The 6846-nt window shown below is 42.4% G+C and overlaps 1 protein-coding gene across 2 annotated transcripts in view; it reads left to right on the top strand.

Moving 5' to 3' along the window:
• Positions 1–755: 755 nt before the first annotated feature.
• Positions 756–6846, top strand: part of LOC138647989 (putative ferric-chelate reductase 1) — a 95814-nt gene continuing 89723 nt past the window's right edge. The window contains exon 1 of one of the 2 annotated variants that reach the window (XM_069737423.1): positions 756–918. The gene's annotated coding sequence lies outside the window, so the exon portion shown is untranslated. The remainder of the gene's footprint in view (positions 919–6846) is intronic. The other variant, XM_069737422.1, reaches the window with a different exon arrangement.

The raw sequence follows: 6846 nt of genomic DNA, 5'->3' as shown, positions 1-6846 counted from the left end.
GAGGTGATCAAAACATTTTACATACATCTACCACAAAATGATATCCCGAAAATTGAAAACATTACAGCTCTCAGGAAAATGGCGACACAAGCAACATTTTTAACTTTTTTTAAAATGTCTGATTTTTTTTTCACCACATAAATAAAACAAAAACTATACATGTTTGGTATCTGCGTAATCGTACTGACCTGGGGAATCAAATTACTGGGTAATTTTTACCGTAAAATGACTGATGTAAAAAAAAATTGCAAAATTGCTCTTTTTTTTGGCAATTTTTACACGCTTGGAATTTTTCTCCCGCTTTTCAGTACATCACATGATAAAATGAGTGGTGTCATTAAAAAGTAAAAACTTGTCCTGCAAAAAAAAAAAAAACCTTCACATGACTATGGCTATGGAAAAATTAAAACGTCACGGCTCTTGAAATAAGGGGAGGAAAAAGTAAGCACAAAAACGGAAAGTCTTTAAGGGGTTAATTTTATTCTGCTGTTGATGATGATGATGAGGATGATAATAATAATTCAATATTTCAGATTCTTCTCTTTTATTTGCTTTTTCTTATGAAGTGATAGAGCATATTCACTGTTTCTTTCCATGCCATCGCATTAACTATTTGCAGTCCAGACCATGTGACGTTTACTGGTACACCAGATACCTGCTTCATTACACTCCTTGTATTCCAAGTGCAGTAGTTGGCTGCTGAGATTTTGGGTGTGGTAACTGTTCACATTACTTTCTAAACGCTCTTCATCATGACTGTAGTTGGATGACATGAATAAAAGGCTGACTGCACACACAGAGGATCATCGACCTGCTGCACCTACTGAAGCTCATCTGCTCTGTATGTTCAGACACCGGCGCCTTGTGTTTCTAATAACCATATTTCATCAAGACTGAGAAGTTATCTTCATAAACAAGGTGAGTGGCCTCTATGAAATGACTAGAGAATGAGATTAAAATGATTTAGATTCGATACTGCGCAAAAAAAACACAGCGTTTTATATAGTTCCCGAACAGTAGTGGGTGGAATTTTAAAAAATCTCATGCCCACTGTGCTTTTTAAAAAAAATTAAAACTGCATATACTGACCTATGGAGCGTGTTCAAAATCCAGTTTCTCTTGTGGGAATGCTGAATTTTCCGTGTGGATTTTCCCCATAGAATTGCATTACAAGCAAAAAATAAAATAAGTTTGCAAAATAAATGCATGTAATCCACAGCTGAGTATATCAATTAATAATAATAATCTTTATTTATAAAGCGCCAATATATTTTGCAGCGCTTTACAATTCAATAGTTCATACAAGTCATAAGTAAAAACGTTAAAGATAATACAATAATTAAAGGAAAAACAATTGCAACCCTGCCCGTAAGAGCATACAATCTACAATTAGGTTTTAAATACCAGAAAGTATAAAAAACAAAGCAACTTAATTTAAAACACGACACAGCAACAAGAGACTAAAACCGCAGTGTCAAAAACACAATGAAAAACTTACTTTACCTAATAGGCTTATTCAGGTAAAAAAAAAAAAGACTCTTGGAGTAAAAGTCCAAACGAATACTTTGTATGAATGTTCATGTACTGTATAGTCTGCAACAAGATGTAATATAATGTCATGTGAACTTCCAAGATCGTTTTCATTTTAGACTCGTTATTTGGTCATAATGATGGTAAAATGTTCTGGACTTTACTTATGAGCAGGAAACTTGTACAGGTCATTGGACTACAGAAAAAACAAAAAAGTACTTCTATGTTCATTTCTACTGTTCTGTACTCATTGAACCAAGTTCTCCGCTGTTGGCACATAAACCGTCCAGCAAAATGCATTTGAAGATGAAAGCATACATTATGTGCATTGTCTGAGGATTCATTTGCAAATTCAAGGTTTTAGGTCCTGTAATGTTAAAGCATCACTTATTAATGCTCTGACAATCCTGTGCACTGAGGTTTTATTTAAGTGTCACTGAATGTTTTTTTCTTTTTATTTCCTAAGGCATCCCTCAAAAAAAGTCCTATTTTCAAAAGTGATTTAAAAAAAAAAAGATTGCACCACTTCTACTATCTATTGTAAGGTGAAAAACAAACATCATGTTGATTGCATATGACCGGCATTCGTGTGCTGTCTATGATTTCTCAAGGATCCATAGACTTGTATGGGTAGTTTTAATTTGTGATTGTAACCAAAATTGGACATTTCTCCATGATATCTGCTTGGTCAATTTGTTTTTTTATGGACACAAAAGAACACAGATATGTGAACTGCCACATTGACTTTAATGGGTATGTGTTCTAGGGTTGAAAAACATGGCTAGAATACATGACTGCATATTGCCAAGATTGGTCCTTCTCTCTCATGACATCATAATCCCACCATACCAAATTCTCCATAAAACCAAAACTTATTACTGAACAAATTAACACATGACCATTTTTTCTTTGGATAAATTGCCCACAGCGGCCGTTTATTAACAAAACAAACATAATAACACTATTTATACAATTGTGTAAAAAACTTGAGGGAAGGGTTCTAGGGTTCTTGGAGCTAACAAAACTGGCACACCATGGGCAAAAGCCCCCCAAAAAAACTTTTTTAACCTAACCTTCTTTACCCTCAGCTGTAACCATCAGCTCGAGGGCACCATGTAACCCGTTTCCGGGCAAACCAACTCCAAAAGCTCCCGAGGTAAACACCCCCTCCAGAGACCGTAAGGCCGGTTTCACACGTCAGTGGCTCTGTGCAGATGTCATTGATTTTTTGCGGACCGTGTCTCCGTGTGCCAAACACGGAGGCATGTCAGTGTTCGTGGGAGTGCACGGATTACACGGACCCATTAAAGTCAATGGGTCCGTGTAAAACACGTACCGCACACGGACGTTGTCCGTGTGCAGTCCGTGTGCCGTGCAGGAGACAGCGCTACAGTAAGCGCTGTCCCCCCCACTGGTGCTGAAGCCGCCATTCATATCTTCTCTGCAGCAGCGTTTGCTGTAGAGAAGATATGAATATTCCTTTTTTTTTGTTTCTCGTGTTTAAAATAAAGATCCCTGTCCCCACCCCCCTCCCACCCCCTGTGCGCCCGCCCGCTGTTCTTAAAATACTCACCCGGCTCCCTCGCTGGCGCTGCTTCCTGTCCTGGCTGCATCTTCTACTGTATGAGCGGTCACGTGGGGCCGCCGATTACAGTCATGAATATGCGGCTCCACCTCCCATAGGGGTGGAGCCGCATATTCATAACTGTAAATGAGCGGCCCCACGTGACCGCTCAATACAGGAAGAAGATGCTACAGAGAAGATATGAATGGCAGCTTCAGCACCAGTGAGGGGGACAGCGCTTACTGTAGCGCTGTCTCCTGCACGGAGACATGGATCTTCACTGGTAACCAGGGTAAACATCGGGTTACTAAGCGCAGGGTTACCAATGTAAAAGTAAAAAAAAAACACTACATACTAACATTCCTGTCACGTTCCTCAGCGTCAGCTTGCCTGCGTCCCCCAGTGTCAGCGCCGGCCGGCCGTAAAGCAAAGCACGTCACCGCTCTGCTTTCCGGCAAGCGCGCTTACACAGAGCAGGGAAGCTGAGGCTGGGGGACGCGACAGGAATGTAAGTATGTAGTGTTTTTTTTTTACTTTTACAATGGTAACCAGGGTAAACATCGGGTTACTAAGCGCGGCCCTGCGCTTAGTAACCCGATGTTTACCTCGGTTACCCGGGGACTTTGGGATCGTTGGTCGCAGGAGAGCTGACGTGAAAGTTCATTTACTCTTCTCAATCATGAGCATTCCTCGGAACCATCGTTTCCTGATATTTGTGCAGTGTAAACAGGCTTTCGATCACCCAAAAAATAAGCTAAATGCTCATTCATCAGATAAAATATTTTTTTAGCTTGTTTAAAAGATCTTTGGTAGCACATCGACATGCATAAACTTAACTGAATGCTTCTTATTAATAACTTTTTATTAATAACTAGATGATGGCCCGATTCTAACGCATCGGGTATTCTACAATATGTATGTAGGTTATTTATAAAGTTTTCAGAATAATGCAATTTATACACAGGATTCGGCCGTCCGCGACCAATTAGCGAAGCGTGGTTCAAATTCCGCGCCAATTCACGGGCGGACAGCGCCTGTCGCTGACTGTTCACGGCCGGGCGTGACCAATCAGTGAAGCCAGGGCCAGCTCCAGGTTTCTGAGGGCTCGGAGCGAAAGAGTCTCAGTGGGCCCCCCTCTTTAACACATACCACGATTCATGATGCACAGATACAGCAGAGAAATATAGCACAGCCAAGTAGCATATAACACAGCCCACATAGTATATAACACAGCCCATGTAGTATATAGCACAGCCACATAGTATATAACACAGCCATGTAGTATATTGCCCAACCACGTAGTATATAGCACAGCCAGATTTTTGAGGGCCCCAGGCTAAAGAGTCTCAGTGGGCCTTCCTCTTTAACCACCACATACCACGATTCATGATGCACAGATACAGCAAAAAAATATAGCACAGCCAAGTAGCGTATAACACAGCCATCGTAGTATATAACACAGCCCACGTAGTATATTACACAGCCCACATAGTATATAGCACAGCCACGTAGTATATAGCACAGCCACGTAGTATATAACACAATCATGTAGTATAATGCCCTGCCACATAGAATATAGAACAGCCCGGGTTTTTGAGGGCCCCGGGCGAAAAAGTCTCAGTGGGCCCTCCTCTTTAACACATACCACGATTCATGATGCAGATACAGCAGAGAAATATAGCACAGCCAAGTAGCGTATAACACAGCCCACGTAGTATATAACACAGCCCACGTAGTATATAGCACAGCCCACGTAGTATATAGCACAGCCACGTAGTATATAGAACAGCCACGTAGTATATAGCACAGCCACGTAGTATATAGCACAGCCACGTAGTATATACCACAGCCACGTAGTATATTGCCCAGCCACGTAGTATATTGCACAGCCACGTAGTATACAGCACAGACACATAGTGTATTGCCCAGCCCCGGAGTATATTGCCCAGCCATGTAGTATATTGCCCAGCCACATAGTATATAGCACAGACACGTAGTATATTGCCCAGCCACGGAGTATATTGCCCAGCCATGTAGTATATTGCCCAGCCACATAGTATATAGCACAGACACGTAGTATATTGCCCAGCCACATAGTATATTGCTCAGCCACGTAGTATATTGCTCAGCCACGTAGTATATTGCCCAGCCACGTAGTATATAGCACAGACATGTAGTATATAGCACAGACACGTAGTATATTGCCCAGCCATGTAATATATTTCACAGCCACGTAGTATATTGCCCAGCCATGTAATATATTGCACAGCCACGTAGCATATTGCCCAGCCATGTAATAGATTGCACAGCCACATAGTATATAGCACAGCCACGTAGTATATAGCACAGAGACGTAGTATATAACACTGCCCATGCAGTATATAACACAGGCCACGTAGTATAGAGCACAGCGATATAGTATATTGCCCAGCCACGTAATATATACCACAGCCACGTAGTATATAGCATAGCCCACATAGTATATAGCACAGAGATGTAGTATATAACACAGCCCACGCAGTATCTAACACAGCCCACGTAGTATATAGCAATGTGGGCACCATATCCCTGTTAAAAAAAGAATTAAAATAAAAAATAGTTATACACTCACCCTCTGTCGGCCCCCCGGATCCAGCCCAGGCATTTACCAATGCTCCTCGCGATGCTCCAGTCCCAAGAGTGCATTGCAGTCTCGCGAAATGATGACGTACGGTCTTGCAAGACCGCTACGTCATCATCTCGCGAGACCGCAATGCATGGACCGGTCACCGGAGCGTCGCGAGGAGCGGGAAAGGCCTAGGCTGGATCCGAGGGGCTGACAGAGGGTGAGCATATAATGATTTTTAATTTTTTTTTTTTTTTTTTAACATTAGATCTTTTTACTATTGATGCTGCATAGGCAGCATCAATAGTAAAAAGTTGGTCACACAGGGTTAATAGCAGCGTTAACAGAGTGCGTTACACCGTGGCATAACGCGGTCCATTAACGCTGTCATTAACCCTGTGTGAGCGCTGACTGGAGGGGAGTATGGAGCAGGCACTGACTGCAGGGGAGTAGGGAGCGGCCATTTCGCCGCCGGACTGTGCCCATCGCTGATTGGTCGTGGCCGTTTTGCTGCGACCAATCAGCGACTTGGGATTTCCGTGACAGACAGAAAGAAAGACGGAAGTGACCCTTAGACAATTATATAGTAGATAATGCTCAGCTGTCCACATCCTGCTGACCGGTCGTCTGCTACTCTTCTCTTCCCTTTCCCCAGTTGTGCGCATGTTCTTCTGCTGGTTTCATTATGAGGAGGAGCTTCTGGCTGAATTAGGTCTCTGACTTCATTGCTCGCCATGCATGTTGTGACATCATGACATTAGGGGTATCTCCCAAAGCCTATTCAGCTTTGTGGCATCAAAAGTCCCAGCTCAAAGTGAAGCAGGCCAAAGACGATGCGTGCAACTGGGGAAGTTGATAAGAAACGTTAAGCTAGACTGGACAGGGTTGGTGGAGCAGATGAATGTACAATTGTGGAGACATGACTGATTTTGATCCAAGGGTCAGATCAAAACTGACAAAGTAAGTCTATGGGTCCATGAAAAAAATCGGATCTCGTTTGGACCACTCCCTGACCAAAATAAATCGGTCCACTTTCCTCGTAAGGCTGGAGACACACTAGCGATTTAAAAATTGGTCCGATTTTGATGCAGGAGAGTCGGATGAGTGCAATGCAATTGTTATGCAAGTGTCATGCATTTTTTCTGCG

The sequence above is a fragment of the Ranitomeya imitator genome, chromosome 8 (genome assembly GCF_032444005.1).
Source record: "Ranitomeya imitator isolate aRanImi1 chromosome 8, aRanImi1.pri, whole genome shotgun sequence".
NCBI classification, from domain to species: domain Eukaryota; kingdom Metazoa; phylum Chordata; class Amphibia; order Anura; family Dendrobatidae; genus Ranitomeya; species Ranitomeya imitator.
This window is presented reverse-complemented; position numbering and strand designations above follow the sequence as displayed.